The sequence below is a fragment of the Podarcis erhardii genome (genome assembly GCF_964252035.2).
Source record: "Podarcis erhardii genome assembly, chromosome: 16".
Lineage (NCBI taxonomy): Eukaryota > Metazoa > Chordata > Lepidosauria > Squamata > Lacertidae > Podarcis > Podarcis erhardii.
The window spans coordinates 19453214-19473687 of NC_138514.1; the positions used below are offsets into that span (position 1 = coordinate 19453214).

A 20474-nucleotide genomic window follows, 5' to 3' on the forward strand; every position below is an offset into this window, starting at 1 on the left:
ATTTTGAGTAGGACCAGGAGACGATCCAATATAATCAAGGTGTCAGGCACACCTGTGAAAAGGGAATTCCACATTGCAGGAACTGCCACAGGGAATGCAGTCTCCTGGATCACCACCGCCCCAAACTCCTGAGGGTGGTGGACCTACCAAGAGTTTTCCTGTTGGCAAGCTTCTCTGGTTCTTCAGACTCACTGGTCCAGACCCATTTTTGCTCTGGAACCGGCAACCTCCAACAGCACGGTTGCGCTGTCCGTGAAGTTCCATTGTACGTAACAAAACTTGCACACCATTCTCTTGAAACTGAAGGTCCTTGTGTTTTCAGTGTTCCTAAATGCTTGGTTTTGGAGCACACAGAACAACTCCATCTCAGTGTTCTTTTTGTACGCTTTCTGCAGAGTGATCCTAAGTGCCAATCCTCAGTGGCTGACTAACTTCCTTTCACTCTGACTGGCTCCAATCCACACAAAAGGTGAGAAGACTTCCCAGTGGCTCAAAAGCTTCTCTTTAGTGCTGACTGGGCAGCTCTTAAGATACTGGAGACAAGGACCCTGCTGCAGAAATAGTAATGGGCCTTTGACCCACCCACTGTGAGATATTTTAAATGCAGTCAAACCAACAATGCATGTTTGCTAGATAAGCACATGATAGGAGCTGAAGCTCAAAGAGTTTTCTTGTTAAATTTGCTTGAGAGAACTCTTGAGAGCCATTCCCACTGTGTCCTGTATCCAGACATATAATCTCAAAACCTGGCTGAGCACTTCCTCTTTGCTGGAATGAGGTCAAATGTCAATGTGAGAACACCTGCATGTCTGAGCTCCAAACTCAGGCTACATTTTAAGCCAGACTTGAGTATGCCTTTGTAACTGGATTGCCGTTTTAAGCCTGCCTGAACAAAGTTGCTGCATCTGTTACTTTTCAACAAGTATTCTAAGTGAGTAAATGTTATTTTTACCTTTTACAAGATTGAGTGGAGGAAAAGGGGGAAATGGCAGGAGAAGCCACTCTGCCTTAATGCTTTGGATTACTTACACTAAAGGGCTAAAACTAGCTTGCCTTTTAAGCTGCACTCTGCTGAACTTACAAACGTGGGAAAGGAAGGGTAATATCTAATATATCCTCTCCTAGCATCTATACACATCCCTAAACCCACTGCCCCCACACCTGAACTACTACACAATTACCATTGTAGCATTTCTGGGCCATGGAGAAATCAAGTGTTAAAATAAGCCAGCAAATGGGCACAAGGCCAGTTTTGAAGTTCTCACCTCTTCCATTTCCAAATGATCTTGAAATGCCCAGAGAGTCCCTTTTTGGAGACCTGTGAAATACCACGCCTGCTCCTGGTCCTACTCCTGACCTGTACCTAATGGAGCCGGGCTTTGTCGTTGGCCTCTTGTACTGCATCATTAAAACGAAGCAATAAACAGTCTGTCTCCCTCTCTTCCAGCCCAAGAGCTTCTGTTTAGCTCTCCTCCCCTCCAGGCCCAAGCAGCTGGGATTTTTACAGCTGCAAATCATCAGCCATGCTTTCAGATATATAAAACACTCCTAAAACCTCTCCAGTGGTTTCTCATTTTTTTTGGTAATTTGTTTGTTTCCAGATGCCTGCAGTTTATTCAGTATAAAGTATTTCTCCTCTCCACCTCATCAATGTTTTAAGCAAATATCAACAAGGAAGTTAAGCAGGTCTCCCTGGAGCAGGGTGCAAATCTACATATCTGTCAGCTGCTGGGATGGCTATCATATAATTCATATCTGAGGGTGTTTCTCGGGTCAGTGCTAAGAAAAGATGGGCAGCATCTTTCCTTTCATTAACATATTTTTTGCTTGCCAAAAGCGTCTATTTGTCAAAACTACACACATACAAAAATGTCTTTACATTTTGAGTAATTAGCACTAAAAAAGTTGATGAATTTTCATGAGGATTTATTATTATTATTAATTGCACAGTGCTTCAGAAATGTGAACAACTTAATTTAAGTTTGGAAAAATGAGAAACTGGGAGAACCAGAACTGTCAGATTCATTCATCCCTGCCGATAACTCAAATGAAGCACATGCAGCCCAAACAGCTGCACATTCTTTCCCTGTTTGCCCCTTCATCTCTTGTCCCCCTGTGCCAAATTCTAGATTGGAGGCTCCTCTGGGCAGGGACATGTGCTCTTGTACTTTGAAAAGTGCTAAGCACACTGATGCCACTATCTAAATAAAATTGCAGTAATCCTAAATTGTATGTTGCACATGAAAATGCTCCAGTTTTCAAGAACAGCTGAATAGCTCAGCTGGTTGAGCATGAGACCCATAATCTCAGGATTGTGGGTTTGAGCCCCAGGTTGGGTGAAAGATTCCTGCATTGCAGGGGGTTGGACTAGATGATCCTTAGGGTCCCTTCCAACTCTACAATTCTATGGAAAGGTTAAGGTCCTCCTCTGCACTTCAACAAATTGGTTTGTGTGTGAAAACTGTATCAGGCTAACTAACCCAAGGCTGCATTGTGCAAGCAGTATAAATTATACTAATTCATGCCTACTGCATAATTTAGCTCCTGCTGAACATGAGAAATGGACAAAAGAGTTATAGGCACCAAATAATGCTTGTCTCCAGCACAAGGGAAATACTCATAAACCATCTTGTACAAAATCCTATTGCAAGTGAACTTTTCATGGCACAATTTACACAGAAGTAGATGCGGGTGGCACTGGGGGTTAAACTACAGAGCCTAGGACTTGCTGATCAGAAGGTCAGCGGTTCGAATCCCCGCGACAGGGTGAGCTCTTGTTGCTCGGTCCCTGCTCCTGCCAACCTAGCAGTTCGAAAGCACATCAAAGTGCAAGTAGATAAATAGCTACCGCTCTGGCGGGAAGGTAAACGGCATTTCCGTGCACTGCTCTGGTTCGCCAGAAGTGGCTTAGTCATGCTGGCCACATGACCCGGAAGCTGTACGCCGGCTCCCTTGGCCAATAAAGCGAGATGAGCACCGCAACCCCAGAGTCGGTCACGACTGGACCTAATGGTCAGGGGTCCCTTTACCTTTACCTTTTAAACTGATAGCATTGTCTAGGGGTCGGCAAGGTTTACCTTGTCTGGGCTGGTTCACTCCAGCAGAGATCCCTCTGTGGGCCGGATTGCACGTGCACGATTTCTGGTGTCTGCATCTGTGCAGGTGCATATTCAGGCGTCTGCACATGCGCAGACTCGATTTCTGGTGCCACGGAAACGAGTCTCGGTGCTGCACTGGTTTAGTGCAGCGCTTGGGGACTCCCGAGCGTGCGGCTTGGTTCGGGAGTGGCTTGTGGGCCGGTCAAACGACCCCGGAGGCCACTTGTGGTCCATGGGCATTAGGTTGCTGACCCCTGGCATAGTCCATCTATTCTAGAGCATCATCAGCTGCACAATGTACCCCAGTTGCAGCCAGCTACTGTTTACAACTTTCTTTCTACAAACAAAAAGCACCCAGGACATCCACTATCCCAATAAATTTATTGGTTCTGCCATCTTAGGTTGCTTTTTTGTCCCAACTAAGGTAGCATCTTAAGGTAAACAAACAAACAAACAAACAAAAAAATCCCAACTGAAGCTTGTCTAGGGAAGCAGATGGAAGGACCTGAATAGAATTTTCATTCTAAAAATGAATAAGAGCTCTGGACTTAAAATATCAGAAGAGAAATCTCTTGATTTTTGCCACTTTTGGGTGATTTTTTTTTGTTCCAGTCAAATGAAAATGTTTTTTGAAGGGGGGGTCTCACATTCTCCCCCCCCCCTCAAAAAAAAAAAAAAACCTGATACGAGAAAGCAGACTTAAAAGACATCACATGCATGGATTTGTTTGGGGAGGTTTCACTTTAAATCAGATTTTGGTTTAGGGCAGTACAATACCCGCCCCCCCCCCAATGCAAGTTTTTCTTTGTGCCTGTTAAATTCTCCAGCTTCTGATATGTTACTTCAGGTTTCACCCCCCCCTTCAAACCCCTTTTTTGCACTTAATGCATTGAAAGCTGATGCCGAACTCTGCATCCCACCCAAATTTTGTGCTTCCACAGAGCTGTAAAATGCCTTTTTGTAAACTGTTTTTGCTTTGTTTCTCTGTACATTTTTTCACACACACACGCACTTCCAATTTCTTGTGTGCATTTCAAAGAGGCTTTTAAAAATGACAGTTTTTATTTCTTCTCATTACATAAACGAGGCAGACAGAAGTAAACATCTTTTGATGAGAGTAATTACAAAGCCGCCAGCACCAAAATCAGAAAGATTTGTACACATGTCAGCTGGGGGGGGGGAGATACATTGCAGCTAGCCATCTGAACAAAGTATGTTGTGTGTGTGTGTGTGTGTGTGAGAGAGAGAGAGAGAGAGAGAGAGAGAGAGAGAGAGAGAGAGAGAGAGAGAGAGAAACTTTGCCTGGACTCTTATGGATCTTCAAACTGTGTTAAAAGCCTGGAGCCTAGACTGCTGATTTCCTCTGTGATTTTAGGTAGTCCCTTAATAGCTCCATATCAATTTCTTGGCTGTAGGTGGGAGATGTTAAAGTTTAATCACCTTGTTCTCTCCCTCCCCCCCCCCCCCGTGCAGAGGTGGTAAATTGTTCCTAGACTGTACAATTTCAGGTTGTAGGCATGAGAGTCCCACAGTCGCACAAATCTAAAAGCACTCCCCAAACATAGGAAAGGAGCCTCTTGCACTGATAGGAAAATAGGGTTGTCACCTTTGGTTGGGCAAAATACGGGACAGGTCGGGGTGGGTGGGGATTGGGCACACACACTCTCATGACACCAAATCCTCTCCCACTTTGTGGGGCGGGGGTTTCCTTTCATTTGGCTTCCCGCCTCCCTCACCACCCTGGTCCCACTCTTCCCCTCAACTCAAGTTGACGGAAGAGGGGCCAGAGATAGATGGTCAGTTCTCATGGGCAGCTTGAGCCACAACGCCAGCCTCTTGCCCAGGGGTCAGCAAAGTTTTTCAGCAGGGGGCCGGTCCACTATCCCTCAGACCTTATGTGGGGCCAGACTATTTTTTTTTTGGGGGGGGGAGATGAACAAATTCCTATGCCCCATAAATAACCCAGAGATGCATTTTAAATAAAAGCACACATTCTACTTATGTAAAAACACCAGGCAGCCTCCACAAATAACCCAGAGGGCCAGAATGAGAAGGCGATTGGGCCGGATCCGGCCCCCGGGCCTTAGTTTGCCTACCCATGCTCTTGTCCATGCTGGTGCTGGAAGAGACTTGAGGAAAGAGGATGAGGAGGGAGGAGGCCTCCAGCAAGGGAGAATCTGACATCCCTCTACTTAGTTAATTTCATTGTCCCAATTATTTATATTGCTACGTTTCTGAAATTTACCCTTCTATAACTTAAGACTGTTAGACCTAGTCTTGCTTTCTGGAGTAGCAAACAACAACTCTTTGCTCTCTTCTCCGCGATAGCCCTGCAGGCAGAAAGCTAGCATGTAAGGATGGGACACTGCATTCTGCTGTTTTCATTGTGAAATGAGCTTTTAATATCTTTGTACAATGAAATAGGGAGCAATGTTAGAGTAGGGGAAAGAGGCTGTTCAGAAAGCTGGAGGTGTCCCACTTTATCTGTCTTAACCTGAACACAGACCCTTCCAAGCAAGCTGAGTTGCCACTCAACTTCCCAACACCCTTTCGGATTTGTTTTCTTGTTATTTTATTTGATTGGCTATATTTCTGCAACCCTCAGGGTTTTTCAGAGCATGCTGATACCATGGCTAAATATGCAATGACACTCACCTCTGAACTTTAGAAATAGAGGGAACAATTTTTTAAATAAAAATCTGTCTGATTTCTTTAGGTGTGCTTTTTAAAGTAACTTTTAAAAAAAAGTCCAATTGATTAATCTGTTAAATATCACAACACTAGAAATAATGAGTTATGTTAACATTCAGATTAGCTAGCGAGGGCCCCAAACAGAGCTGAGTTCTAGTGCTGGTTTGGGAGATTAAAAGCCCGCCCCCCCCCCAACACCTCTCCTTTGATAACCATGAAAAAGAAAAGTGTACAAGCTCACAGTGCTTTGTACCATCCCAGACTTGCCTATTTTTGCCATGGTTTACGACACTGTCTTCTGTAAAAGAGGGACAGTCAACACGGTGCTCATCAGGCATTAAGGTAAAGATAAAGGGCCATTAGGTCCAGTCACGGATGACTCTGGGGTTGCAGTGCTCATCTTGCTTTATTGGCTGAGGGAGCCGGCGTGCAGCTTCTGGGTCATGTGGCCAGCATGACTAAGCCGCTTCTGGCAAACCAGAGCAGCGCACGCAAATGCCATTTACCTTCCCGCCGGAGCGGTACCTATTTATCTACTTGCACTTTGACGTGCTTTCGAACTGCTAGGTTGGCAGGAGCAGGGACCAAGCAACGGGAGCTCACCCCGTCACGGGGATTCGAACCGCCACCCTTCTGATCGGCAAGCCCTAGGCTCTGTGGTTTAACCCACAGAGCTACAATTTCCATCATCCCTGACATTGGCTAGGGTAAGCAAAGCTGATAGGAGTCACAGAATCACAGAATCTTAGAGTTGGAAGGGACCCCAAGGGACATCTAGTCCAAACCCCCTGCAATGCAAGAATCTCAGCTAAAGCATCCATGACAGATGGCCATCCAACCTCTGCTTAAAAATCTCCAAGGACAGAGAGTCTTGGTCTAACGAAATCTGGAGTCCACCACATTGGCTTTTCTTGCTGCAAAACCTGAATGATCTTTCCTTTTTGCTCCCTGCCCTGCAGTGGAAACCACGAAGGCATTTCCCTAAAAAGGGGTGTGTGTGTGTGTGTGTGTGTGTGTGTGTGTGTGTGTGTGTGTGTGTTTGGTCCTTCTAATTCATCCAAACTTGCTAGCACCACTCCAAGAAATACACATAATTAGGCAGTAGGAGGTGGGCGGGGGAATGAGAGAGAATGGTTTACAAATGCCTATTATGTACTCACTGCACCACAATTGTTCCATCAAATCTGTTCCTGCCTATAAAAGCATGCCATTTGGATATGTTAGCAAGAAATCGCCATGAACATTGGTGGGCAGGCAGGGAAGAAAGATTCCAAAAGGCCATTGCTGCAGCTTGTATACAGTTAGGTATCAATTCACATGGATGCATTATCCTGGCCCATGTTTCTCCATTTGCCTTCTCTACCGAAGCCTCACTGAAGTAAGAGAGGGTAATTTGCCGGCACTGTGTTTTTAAATAGGTGTGCAGATTACCAAAATAGGTGCCTTTCTATTTCCTTTTGAGACATGGGAGGGAGTGGGAAAACTTGCATGCTATCTGGGTTCCCACTCTCAGACACAGTACTTAGATTCCCACCTTGATTATTCCCAAAGGCTTTATTCCAGAAATTCAGGCCTCTATAGGTCTCATGAGATATATCAAATGTGAGGCAGGGGGAGTAGCCCAATATACATAACGGTAGATGGAAAGGAGAGGCCATTTGAATGTTTTCTCCTTTTTTTATCTCAGTAGCATGCTGTGAGTTCTACAGTGCATTTGTTTGTTTTCCAAATTAAAATAAAATAATTTAAAAAATTTGTCCCCCCTGTTCATAGCAATTCCAAGAGGGACTTACTCCAAGCCAGGTAAGCAGAGCCAGCCCTGCCATTAGCCATAGTTAGGCAGCCACCTTGGATGGCAGATGCTAAGGTGGCTTGCAGATGAAGGACCATAGCATGTTGGTAGACCATCTGTGTTGCATGCTTAAGGTTCCACATGCAAGCCCCAGTATTTCCAAGCAGAGCTAGGTTCGTACCTGGTTCAAAATCCTGGAGAGCTGCTGCCAGCCAGGGGAGACAGTACTAAGCTTAATGGAGCAGTGGTCTGACTTAACATGATGAGACACCTTCCTAGGACCCTCATCTCCTTGCTTGCCTGCTGCCTGAGGGTACCGTGGAGGATACTGTCCCATCGCCACCCCCATCATCCAGCCAGGACACTGAGGTCCAGCATTGAGGGCCTTCTGGCGGTTCCCTCGCTGCGAGAAGTGAGGTTACAGGGAACCAGGCAGAGGGCCTTCTCGGTAGTGGCGCCTGCCCTGTGGAACGCCCTCCCAGCAGATGTCAAGGCAATAAACAATTATTTTACTTTTAAAAGACAAATGAAGGCGGCCCTGTTTAGGGAAGTTTTTAATATCTGATAATGTATTATTTTTAATATTCAGTTGGAAGCCACCCAGAGTGGCGGGGTATAAATAAATCATCATCATCATCACCACCACCACCACCACCAGTATTGAAGAAATGCAGAATTTATTTTATTGCCCTTCATCTGAGGATCACAGCACATCCAGATTGCCCATAGGCGTCGACTCCATGGGGCCTGAGGGGGCCCGAGCCCCCTCAAAAATTCGTTTGGGGGGGCTCTGCCCCCCCAATAATTTAAGAAAATTATTAGTTATATTATGCTTTGTAAAATCACAAAATTATGTTGGTATTTTTTATTTTCCTTGTTTGACGATAGTTACCTTTTAAAATACATTCAGTAATGAGTTAAAACAAAGCCACTCCCAATCTAGAGAGGGGGTGGGGTTGCGGGCTCTCGACCCATCAACAATCTCGCGGGGCTGGCGTCAGCCCCGCGAGAAGCGGGGATTCCCCCTAGCTCATTAATATTCACCGCCCACGGCGGCAGCCAATCGGCTGCCGCAAAGGGCGGGCCCTCACAGGTTCACTTAAGGTCGGGGCAGCCCGGGGCTCGCCCCTTTCGTTCCCCCAGCAGCAGCGGTTTGGAGGTCTTGGGCCCCCCCAATATTTTTTATAAGTCGGTATGGGCCGCCGCCCCCCCAATATTTTTTATAAGTCGGCGCCCCTGAGATTGCCTGGGCACAGGATGATAATTTCACGTATCTATAGATACAGACCAAAACACCTTAACTGTAAGGAGATGATTAGTGTGCCTGGAAGCTAATAGCTGCATGCGATACTGTACATTGTTGGGTGCAAATATGAGAAGAGTGTTTTGAAAGAAGCCATTCACTGGAGCTGTTGCTACAAGGACAACTGGGGAAAGGGCAGATGCTCTGAAGCTGCTCCTGTTTCCCGTGGATCTTCTGAGAAACATTTGTGTTTCTGCAGCAGAGGCAAGAGTCCTTCTCTCACCTCCCTTTTTCCTCTTGTGTCTCTGGAGGCTGCTGCCACGTCTTCCTGGCAGGAGGGAGCTCACGTAGTAACACAGCTCATTTCTGTTAATGCAGGAGTCCGGTTAATTGAAGGTTTAAAAGCTTTACTTTTCTCGCTGTTAAAATTGAGAGAGACTACAATAGCCTGTGGCAGTGCTCCAAAGCACTATCTCTTTCAGAGGCGTACAGAAAGCTGGACTTAACCAAAGGGAGGGGAATGCCTCCGTTGGAAAGGCCCACATCATCACCACATCTTCTGACAAGTAAATCATGGGTTGCTGGGATCTGGCAAGTAATAGCTACAGTCAATGAATTAGCTAGTCAATTCTAATGAGTTGCCCCTTTTCTTGTAAAGCTCCATTGCCTTTAATAGCAACAACCTGGCTAGCATCAATTCAACAGATGAAGCTCTGCCTATCTCTGCATCTTCAGGTCAGGGGAAAGATGCACTAGAACCCGCCCACCTAATTGTAAATCAATGTGAGCAAGCTCAGCCTGGATAGCTCACTTGGTTAGAGCATGGTGCTGATATTGCCAAGGTTGCAGGTTCGATCCCTGTATGGGACAGCTGCATTTTTGAGATCTAGATGAGGGGCCCCATACAACATCCCCCAGCCGTGGCTTTAAGAAACACGGAAGAAGTCCCTGGAACAGAATTCAGATCAGTGGCCCCCTTTTTTCCTTGCTTGTTTATTTCAGGTTTGTGAGCAAAGAGGAAGGGGTTACAATGTGAGGAGCAAGAATGCAATATATATACCAGCAATTATTCCACGGACTCTTTGATAACCAAACATATGCTGATTTGAAATATTGAGGTTCTTTATTAGATTACAAATGGCTGTTTTCAAAATGTGCTGGGTACAGCTGGGCAGCTTGCAGATTTGTATATGAAGCTTTAATCGAACGACAGGGCTTGCTGATTCCATAAATTGGTTTTACGCACGTTATGTAACCTATTATTATTTTAATGAATAACAGCATAATTCTATATATTCAGTGGAGCTTACTCCCAGGTAGGTGGGTATCAGACTGAGGCTGCAATCTGTGTATATGAGTACAATTAAAAATATAAGTTTTTATTGTCTTCTCCTTTGATTTTCTATTATTTTGGCCTGCTTTAACTGCTGCACTTTTATTGACTGAGCTGGAATGTGTTATTACTATGTCATGTTGAATTTTGTAGACTACACTTGTGTGAGCACACACTCTCCCCCTCTCCGCCGCCTCCAAGTTGGTGAATATATTCTCCTTCTCATATCTCTCTATCTATCTATCTATATCTATCATCTATCTATCTATAGCTGATGGGAGCCCAGCCACATCTGGAGTGAACCAAGCTGGTGAAGGCTGCATTATTGTGACCTGCTGGTCCTTTTAAGACTGTGGATGCTTTGGATACCACCCTTCGTACATTGGATTTTCCTGGCATGGTATAAAATTGGTGGCAGCATTGGGAGTGGGTGTCTCATTTCCTGGTGACTAAAACCTGTGCTCTTAATAGCAGCAAGATCTATGGTCACACGAAGCCTTTTGTGCCACTTACATCCATGTCAGGAGAAGCATCTTCCTGGAAGCTAAATTTCTTGGGGTCAGAGTACTGAGCATGGCTGGTACTGAAAGTGGCAAGAGGAAGGGGGCCCATCATGAATCCCACAAGCATCACTTTTATTTCCCCTTTCACTGCCGTGTATTTGGGGCAGGAAAAGCTCCCTGGCTATAGTACACAGGTGCCTAACCTGTGACCCTCCAGCTGTTGCCAGAATGCTGGACTCCTAACAGCTCAGGCCAGTACAGCTAATGACCAGATGTGATGGGAGTTGTAGTCCAAAACAGCAGAGTTGGGCACCAACTTGGGGAAAGCTGATCAACACTCTCTAGGGCAGGCATAGGCAAACTCAGCTCTCCAGATGTTTTGGGACTACAACTCCCATCATCCCTGACCACTGGTCCTGTTAGCTAGGGATGATGGCAGTTGTAGTTCCAAAACATCTGGAGGGCTGAGTTTGCCTATGCCTACTCTAGGGTATCAATCCTGGGTGTCTCACATCCCTCTGTGGAGATCTTGCATGCTGTGGCAAGTTCACAGTTGTCTTTATATTTTATATGTGGAGAACCAACTTTGACTTGCCACAGCTGATGCCCTTTCTGGCCGCTGGCACAAAATGTCTGTACTGAAGTTGCTCACCAACATCTTTAACTACAACCCAGCAGCTGTGGTACTTTAGATGTGGCACAAAACCAGATAGACACACTTTCCCCATTAAAAAAGCAAGATATTATTTCAGTATTATAAATATAAGAAAGGTAAAAAAAAACTTGGCTTGCTGACTAAGGTTTACTTATGTTTGCTGTAATAAGGTTATTGCATCTTTAAGTGACAGTGACAAAGGTTTACAAAAGGCTAAAGTCAAGTTCCTAACCCTATTTAACTCATATGCCAATTAACCTTTAGTCCCTCTTCCCTGGACAAATCTCACCACCAGGTACTGCAGTTTTCAACTGGTTTCCTTTGAGCCAGGGTTACAGACAGTTTTTGCTCTGGTTAGCTCCATAAGCTGTTTGCTGAATTCTCCTTGCTGCTCAATACCTTTATTTGGCCTCACTGCTAATCCTTGGCTTAAGCCTGTGGTTCAGGTGTTTTGGAGCAAACTATACAACCAGGTTCCCCCTAGCCTCAAATAGCCTCTTGCTCATCTTCTGCCAGCCTCTGTCTTCCTCTTCTTCGTCCTTGTCTTCCCCTCCAAATTGTAGAATAGGCCTATTCATGTTTCAGGCAGACTACACTTCAGCCAATCAGATTTGAGTGGAATAGGAGTCTCCCCCTCTGCAGACCACCTTCCCCACTCAATGTATGACCAAGAATTTCTACCTAGTCAGCCAATCAGAAGTGTAATTTTACAATCCTCTCTCATTATCTAAAAGAACCCCGTTCCCCACCATTAGAGGATATTAGTATTACACATTTAACCCCCTACATGACTCCACATACATTGCCTCTAAACAAAATCCCTGTTGCAGTAAACACATTTTCTTCATGCATGCACACAGGTGATCTCTTTACACGTGCGCATAGTTTTTGCATGCACAACACCTGCATTTCCAATGAGCTTAAAACAAGTTGTGCTATCTTAACCATCTGCTCTTTTTTATAGAAGTCATTTTCTAAATGAATATAGGTCTCCAAGGCTTTAGCAGGTCACAGGGGGACGGGGGTGGTAAGCATGCTAAATTATACTCTTTGGGGTGTTTAGATGCAGAGATATCCATGGCACACAAACTGGCCAGAATTGCAGTCTTTAATTGGCTTTATACAGAGCCTGACAAAACTAACTGCTGTACATCATCAGCTAGAAAGTGTACAGATTTGCAGTAGAAGTAATGGCCTATGTGCACACATTTCCTAATTGGGTAGATGGAGTGATGTTGGTATGTCATTAGGGTGACAGAGAAATTCCCTCTCCTAGACAACTAGGGATGAGCAGGAACACTGTCCTCCTGTGAGACTTTGTAAAGAGTGGAAATCAGTGTGCAAAACCCTAGTACCACTCAACCACTTTGGTCTGCAGAACGGGCACTGTGCAGGTGCCACACAATACAGTGGTACCTCAGGTTACATACAGACTCCGCTAACCCAGAAATAGTGCTTCAGGTTAAGAACTTTGCTTCAGGATGAGCACAGAAATCGTGCTTTGGTGGCGCAGCAGCAGCAGGAGGCCCCATTAGCTAAAGTGGTGCTTCAAGTTAAGAACAGTTTCAGGTTAAGTACGGACCTCCGGAACGAATTAAGTACTTAACCTGAGGTACCACTGTACCTATTTTGCATCTCTAAGAAATCAGTCTTTTAGTGTGCAACACTTTAGAATTCTTTACCTAGTACCCCTCTTCACTGTACCCCTGCCAAGAATTGTTTTTGTTTGTTCAAGCCTACCCAGATATGTGTTTTGATCTGCTTTTAGCTTATTGTTGATTTTAATCATTTTTTTGAACATACATTTGAAATAGTTTTTAGCTGCTTTTATTAACAATGTTGTTGTTTTAGTCTTTCTGTACATGGCTTTGAGGCTTTGCTTTGTTTTTTTGGGTTTTTTTTACAATCAAGTCGCATATAAATTTTATATATATAAAAAAAGAATACCTGGTCTTTCTAAGCCAGGGCTAAGCAACCTGCGGCCCTCCAGATATTGCTGCACATCAACTCCCATCACCCCTGACTTTTGGCAATGCTGGATGTAGCAGATAAAAGTTGGAGTCCAGCAACATCTGTGGGGCCACATGTCCCTCCTCCCCCCCAAGCTGTTTCCCCATCTTCATCTGGGGCTGGCCTACTCATGAGGTGACCACCTCAGGCGGCAGGATCCACAGGAGCAGCAGATCCCCAAGTAGATCTTTTTCCCCATCCTTGTATATCTTCATCCATTCTTCCCTGCTGGTGAGAAGAGGTGCCCTTTTGCGATTCTCCTCGGGTACCAAATTGTCTTGGGCCGGCCCTGCCTGCATCCCATTCCATCCTTCAGCATCCTTAGAAGAACTTTCTTTCTGACCAGCAGGGGGCACCCGCAGGCTGCTCATCTTCCCCATATTTCCTGGAGGGGTGACCGAACGCTGGATGCAGCTGGGGGTTCGGATGCCTCTCTTGCTGGTTGCCCTCCCAAGGTGCTGCTATGTCCACAGTGGGGGTGGGGGTGGGGTCAATAGGTGGAATCTCCTCTCCTTCACAATGAATGACAGAAGAAATAGCTCGTTTCCCCCGTTTCACAACTGACCTCTTCAAATTTCAATTCCTTCCCTCTCCCTTCGCTTTCCTTGGCAGAACCTTACTCCCCACCCCCAACCATGGCACTTTTAAGAGCAGCACAACAGGCAGAAATTCGGCAGGACATTTTCTCCACCACTGAATGAAAGCTACACTGGCTGCATTTTTGCTCCGCGTTCCATGTTCCCCGGTAAAGACACAGAAGTCCTTTAAAAAGCGTGGCAGCCCTATAGGAACGCAGGCACCTGCGTTATATTGTGTTAGGTGCTCTTACTATGTCGTTCCCCACGTCCCTCCCTGTGCTGCATCCCTATAACATTTCTGGGAAGAGGCCTTCGGATTAATCCCTCTCTTTTATCGTGTAGCTTTTCAAGGCAGAGACACCAACACTCTCGAATCTCAACACCCCCGCTTTGCTCCTTTTCTGTCCACTACTGCTTCCACACTGCCCCCTTTCCTCCCATCACGATTGCCACATTTCCTCGCCGCTCCGGCTCCTCTGCTTATCACAACACCCAGAAGGTTAGCAGGACGATGCTCCTCTTTCCTTTTATCTCCCTCGTTTTCTCTGTGTGAGGCTGCAGGACAAATCCCGGAAGCCAGGGACACCGATCAAAGGTGTGGGCTTCATCCTGCATTGGGTGCCTACGCCTCCCCCCAAATATATTTCCCATCTTCTGCTAGCAACCTTATTAGCAGCTGACTTGTTTCACCGCGGTAATAGTCCCATGACATGCCTAATAAAACACACACACATTATTTGGATTCCGCAAATCTCTTTATCCACCCCAGCCCATCACCCCAATATTCAGGGTTTGCCCCCTATCTCTCACTGCGAACACCCTCTTGTTCCCCATATATCTCACCCCAATTGGTATCTCTCTGCAAAAAGATCCTTTTATCTCTCTGCATTACACCCCAATAATATTACTGGGCCCTGTGCTCCAGAAGTTACTGTGGTTAATCTTTCCGTGCTGATCCTTCTTTCTAAAGATGTTTGCAGCAGTGGTGGCTGGTGTCCACTGAGGCCTCTGGGGCGGAAGGCAGAGCGCCCAACAGTAGGTGGAACCAGATCTAGTGACAGGCAAGAGATAGAGCCAATGGCAGGCAGAGGCAACTAGTTCTTGCTTTGCAGCCACTAGCCTCCTTGCTGAGCTCTACAAGGCGCAACACCGCAGCTGTGTGCAAACTCTGCTTTCCTCTGCACCCAGTGCGCTCCCACCGCTGGTTTGGGATCCGGTGTGTGCATATGATGGTTGCCACAATCCGTATGTATCCTGTCTCTGCCCTAGCGGTTTTTTAAAAGATAAACTACTGCATTTCGATGGGCTTCCCCCCTGCCTATGCCACCCTCCATCCAAGTTGAGAAAAACACACAACCTCTCTGAGTTTTAAGCCGGTGACATGCACATAACCAGGGAGTGAGGAGGAGGAGGAACTGGCAACCCGGGCCACCCTCAGGACTGGCTGGAAGTGAAAAGGCTGCCGGCTAACAGCAGACTGGGGTGGGGCGGTGCCCCATATGCCCTACCAGGCAAACCTCCACTGGTTTGCCCTGCTTCCATCCTGTTATTATTCGCCCCCCTTTTACTGATCTCAGTTTGACATCATTACGCATTTCGTCTGGCAACCGAACACACGATGTCATAATTCGAACGTGCTGTTTTGCTTTGGGTGCCTAATTTTATTTTAGAAATCTGGCACCAATTTCAAACCACACACACACACAAACACTTGCACCCTAACCCCTCTCTCTCCCCGCCACGTTCGAACACCCCGCACCCGGGATTTTTCTGGCACCTTGCGCTTCCTCCGCTCGCCACCCGGGGGCGCCCTTGGGCTCGTTCTCTCCCGGTGCTCCTTGGACGCGGTTTCGCCGCCGCCGCCGGATCGCAGCGCGTCGCTTCTGCGAGCCCCAGCAGCTGCAACAAGCCGCCTCATCTCCCCGGCTGCAGCGAGTGCGTGTGTCGGGGGAAGCAAAACCTGAGCCGGCCAGCCTGCAGATCCCAGCCCGGGAGAGCCACTCAGGTAGGAGAAGCCTGCACTGCTGCTGCTGCTAGAAGCGCCCCGCCTCCGGTTCAGCTGCAGCCCGGCGCCCGCCGAGCTCGGCTTCCCCCCTGGCCAGAGAGAGAGCCGCGGCAATCGCTTCTCTCTGGACCCGCCGCAAGCGAAGCCAACCGGGCAGAGCCTCCTGCGCTTCCATCTTGCACCTCCAGGGGTAACAAGAGGGTGGTTGGGGTGGGGGTGGCTTGGCTCCTTTCGCTCCCCGAGCCCTCTTACCCTCGGACTCCTGGGTCCTATCTATTCAAGAGAGAGACTCCCCCCTCCCCAATCCGGGATGCTTCCCCCCTCCCCCTTTAAGGAAGGATGCCACAGGACCCCTTTTCCGTCTGAGAGGTCTAAACCGTGACGTCCTTTCTTGGGGGAAGCCTGGAAGGCGCCGACGAGCTGTCATCTTCCAGGACTCCTAGGGACCCGGGCTTTTGGGGGGGGGGTAGCTCCATCTTTTTCGGGGCGCCCTCTGCAATCCAGGACTCTACCACCGCTCCCCTTCTCCCCGCCCCATGCGCCCAGATAAGGATGCCAGTTGGTCCTCAGTTTCCTAAACTTAGTTCCTCTCGACCCATCTCGGGGTGCCCTTCACCGTCTTGGGCTCCCGTGCCCCCCAGGAATAAGGGGCCGTGCTCTCCTTCTACGCCTCTGGTCGGTTTCAGTGGGCGACTCCAATTCCTCCCCTCTCCCCCTTTTCATTGGTCCTTGCCCTTCCTCCTTGGCCAGAATGCCCACTTCGCTATATTGGGTCCCAGTCTCCTTTTTGGGGAGCGAAGATGATTTTCCCCCATTCCTCTCTCTCCCCCCGCATTGTGGCACCCCTTTTCTGATTCCCATCAAACTCTGCCACCATGCTTCTGGGGGCACAGGTCCCCAGAAGAGCTTCCGTGCTGCTGGTGATTAAATCTCCTCATCGGCAGGGAGCGAGGAACTCAACATCACACTTGTGTGTGTATCCACAAAATGGTTGTGTAGCGTGGTGGCTGGCGGAGGCGGAGGCGGGGGGGAGAGAACTCCAGAGACCGTATGCGTGGAGGTTGCTGTGATCCTCTGTTTTGAAAGGCTGGGGAGGCGAAGAGGCAGCTGAGGAACGCCAAGGGTGGGTCTCTGGAGTGTATAAAATGACTAAGATCGTTCTTTGTGTGCGTGAGAGAGAAAGTGAGATAATACACCTGTTTGTAAGGGGAAATGGAATAGGCACCGTGGATTGTTGTTACTTCCTAGAGGGGGAGAAAGTGCTGAAAGGGGAAAGTAGTTGCCTGGCGTGGAAAGTAAAATGTGGGGAGGGAGAGAAGAAGGAAGGAAGGAAGGAAGGAAGGAAGGAAGGAAGGAAGGGGTGTTGAGACGATGGATGCTTTGCAGTGGGTATCAATGCTTGGGAGGGGTAGGTGTTTGGGAGCGATGGCTGGTGCAAGAGGGTGGAAGGGGGGCAGTGGGGAGGTGTTTTGGGGGGGGGGGAACGAGTGATGGATACCTTGAAGGAACAGGATGGAGCACAGTGGTGGCAGGTGGGTGGAGAAGGAGATGACAGCCTGGGAGATGGATGGGCAGCTTAAGGGAGGAGGGATGGATGGATTGCTTAGATAAGTTATGTTCAATTTCTCAAAACATGCCTTAAATGACTTCCAAGCATTTTGTTCTTGGGGGCGGAGGTGGGGGAGTTGATGAGATCTCCCAGGTCCCTGGGAGCCGTTTCCTGCTCCTGCAAAGATGCTTTCAAGAGCAGGCCTTCTAGTGGGGGGGGGGGGAGAGAAATGTCACCTTGTCCTCATTCAGGCTTCGGAGGAGAGGCTGGCTGAATGGGAGACGGGGGCATCTTTCCTCACCGAACCATAGTGTTGTCTGCGCAGATGCGTAGCCCATTCATCATTTGAATCATGTTGCATTTTTCTGTTTACCGTTTGCAAATGCCGCCGTTGTCACTGCATCTGTTAGTTCCTCAAGATGCTACGCTTGGGTCTTCTGTCTTGACTGGAAAGAAACCGGGGCCTTGTTTGCCAGGGTCAAAACTCGAGGGAAGAGAATAGTGGCTCCCTGGGTAGCTCAAATAGTGAGGCTATTGCTTCAAAGTATGCATTTCTTTTCACAAAGTTGTCTTGCAATATGTAACTAGGATGGGCAGAAAGGCAACATTCAGTCTGGATGGGACGGTTGTGGTGGCAAGGTGCAATCAAAACTCAGAAGAGTGCATGGGCAGTTGTTTTAGTACTCTCAGATGGTGCAACGTGTCCTTTTCATTCAGAAAGAATTAGGCATGAGTATGAAACCCAAGTTATTGCATTGCTGGGAGGCTTAGTAAGGGCAGCATGCTGGATGCATGAGTTCTTCTTATTGGCTTGCAGCCTAACACAGTCAAGCACATCAGATGCCAAACATGGTTGGGGAGGAAGGAGAACAAAATCTGAATCACAAAACTCTCCTGTTGTTACTAGCTGCTGCTCAAAGGAGTAAGTGCTCCCCAAACTAATAATTTTGGAGCATCTCTCCCCCGCCCTGCCTGACTTGTGCATAGAAATGACTAGTGATGCTAGACACTTGCAAATCACCTGGGAACATGAGTTTGCATAGACTAGGAAATAGAATTAAGCTGGGAGTCAACTGGGTGTAAATAGTTTTTTTTAATCAATGAATGCCCTGTTCTGTGTATATGTGATATGTTATCAGAGCCTGTTGGTACAGTCAGAACAGAAACATCCCTGGTAGCTTTCCAGGGCTGAGCTGATGTTGGAAGAACTAATGCCCAAAACTGGGGTCCAGTTTCACTGGGATAATCCCAAATAATGTTACCTATCTATATATTAGGGACGCGGGTGGCTCTGTGGGTTAAACCCTCAGCCTAGGACTTGCCGATCAGAAGGTCAGTGGTTCGAATCCCCACAATGGGGTGAGCTCCCATTGCTTGGTCCCTGCTCCTGCCAACCTAGCAGTTCGAAAGCACCTCAAAGTGCAAGTAGATAAATAGTAACCACTCTGGCGGGAAGGTAAACAAAGCTTTCCGTGTGCTGCTCTGGTTCGCCAGAAGAGGCTTAGTCATGCTGGCCACATGACCCAGAAGCAGTACGCCGGCTCCCTCAGCCAATAAAGCGAGATGAGCGCCACAACCCCAGAGTCGGTCACGACTGGACCTAATGGTCAGGGGTCCCTTTACCATTATCTATATATTGTTTTTTCTCCAAAAAGCTCAAGGTATGGTTCTCTACTCCCTTCCCATTTTAGCCTCACAACAACCCTGTGAGGTAGGCTAGGCTGGGGAAGAGTAACTGGCCCAGTTGCCTAGTGAGGATCACCTGGAGGGGCAGGATGCAAGAGAGAGAAAAGACCTTTTAATTGTTTTTGTTTCAGAAGGGGTTTGAAGTGCCCAGTGGGTTCTGAGAAGACATCTATCCCGCTTTGGGGGTTGATCCAGCGTTGGATCTTAGGGTTCTCAAATTTCTGTGGCCCCAATCCACCTCTCATGTTCCATTCTAAATCATAGTTGTGCCACCCCAGGCAGCGCTCCTGAGACCCCACACCCAGTGCAGCTGAATTGGTCCTATTCCCCTAAATCTGCCCCTGTCTGATTTCAGCACTAGTTTCTTTGCTCAGGGGCTTCAGTCTCCTACCTGGAATTTTTGAGCATCCCTTACCACATTGACTGCGCACTTGCATGGTCAATCTTTGCCTGAGTGACAAGGAGGGGACAACAGGCTGGTCCTCTGCCCGGATTGACTACCCACCTCTGGTATGCCTTGCCCATCAACCTGTCCCTGCCCATGGCCAATCACATGCCCCTGGGAAGAACTCCACATTCAGGCCAGGAAGGGGAGGAGCATTCCATCCTCTGCTTTGTATGCACAACATCTGGAACTAGCTCACAGGTAGACAGCTCCTGAATGCAGAGGCTCCATTAGCGATTGTGAACAGTAAAGGTCTAGTCCCCCATGAACAATTTGTATAGAGAGTTTCAGGTGTTCAAAGTGCTTTCACGCACCTATAAATAAATCGCCACAATGGTCCTGGGAGGCGTCCCTAAGGCCAAGTAGAGAGCTGAGATTTGAATTGAGAGCCTCTGTGCAAACAGAAACCTGTTCCCCAGTTGATTCTTTGCTGCAAATACTTTGTACTTCCTCCTCATCCATCGGCTTTATTGTTTTCTCAAACTGGGCAGCAGGATTTGTCCTTCAAGGTTGCAACCCTTGGGAAAGTTAATCTCCTATGCACACGTTACACAGCTGAGCCTTTGTTTGATTCACACTCTTTTCTTCAGTTCCTGCGGAGAAGGTAGTTCAGTTGCCAGCCTGTAAACCTGGAGTTGCCTCCCAGCTGTTGGCAGGAGATGGCAGGTGTTTGCCCGCTGCCTCTCTCAGCTGCGAAATGATGGCCTGAGACCATCGCCTGGGATCAAAAGATGCTCAGAAGAGGTGTTCTGTTTTGCCATGTGCACGGTAGTAAAAATAGATTGTGTAGAGGAGAAATGGGTGGGGTGGAGAACCACAGGAGGCTGTCTAAGACAAAGGCAGACCATTGGTCCATCTAACTCTGTAGGGTTAACACTGTCTGGCA

General features: G+C 47.5%; 1 protein-coding gene across 4 annotated transcripts in view; it reads left to right on the forward strand.

The window, feature by feature from the left end:
- Positions 1-15753: 15753 nt before the first annotated feature.
- Positions 15754-20474, forward strand: part of GRIK4 (glutamate ionotropic receptor kainate type subunit 4) — a 470359-nt gene continuing 465638 nt past the window's right edge. For 3 of the 4 annotated variants that reach the window (XM_081843083.1, XM_081843085.1, XM_081843086.1), the window contains exon 1: positions 15754-15908. The gene's annotated coding sequence lies outside the window, so the exon portion shown is untranslated. Of the gene's footprint in view, positions 15909-16949; positions 17032-20474 lie in introns of those variants that run through there. The other variant, XM_081843084.1, reaches the window with a different exon arrangement.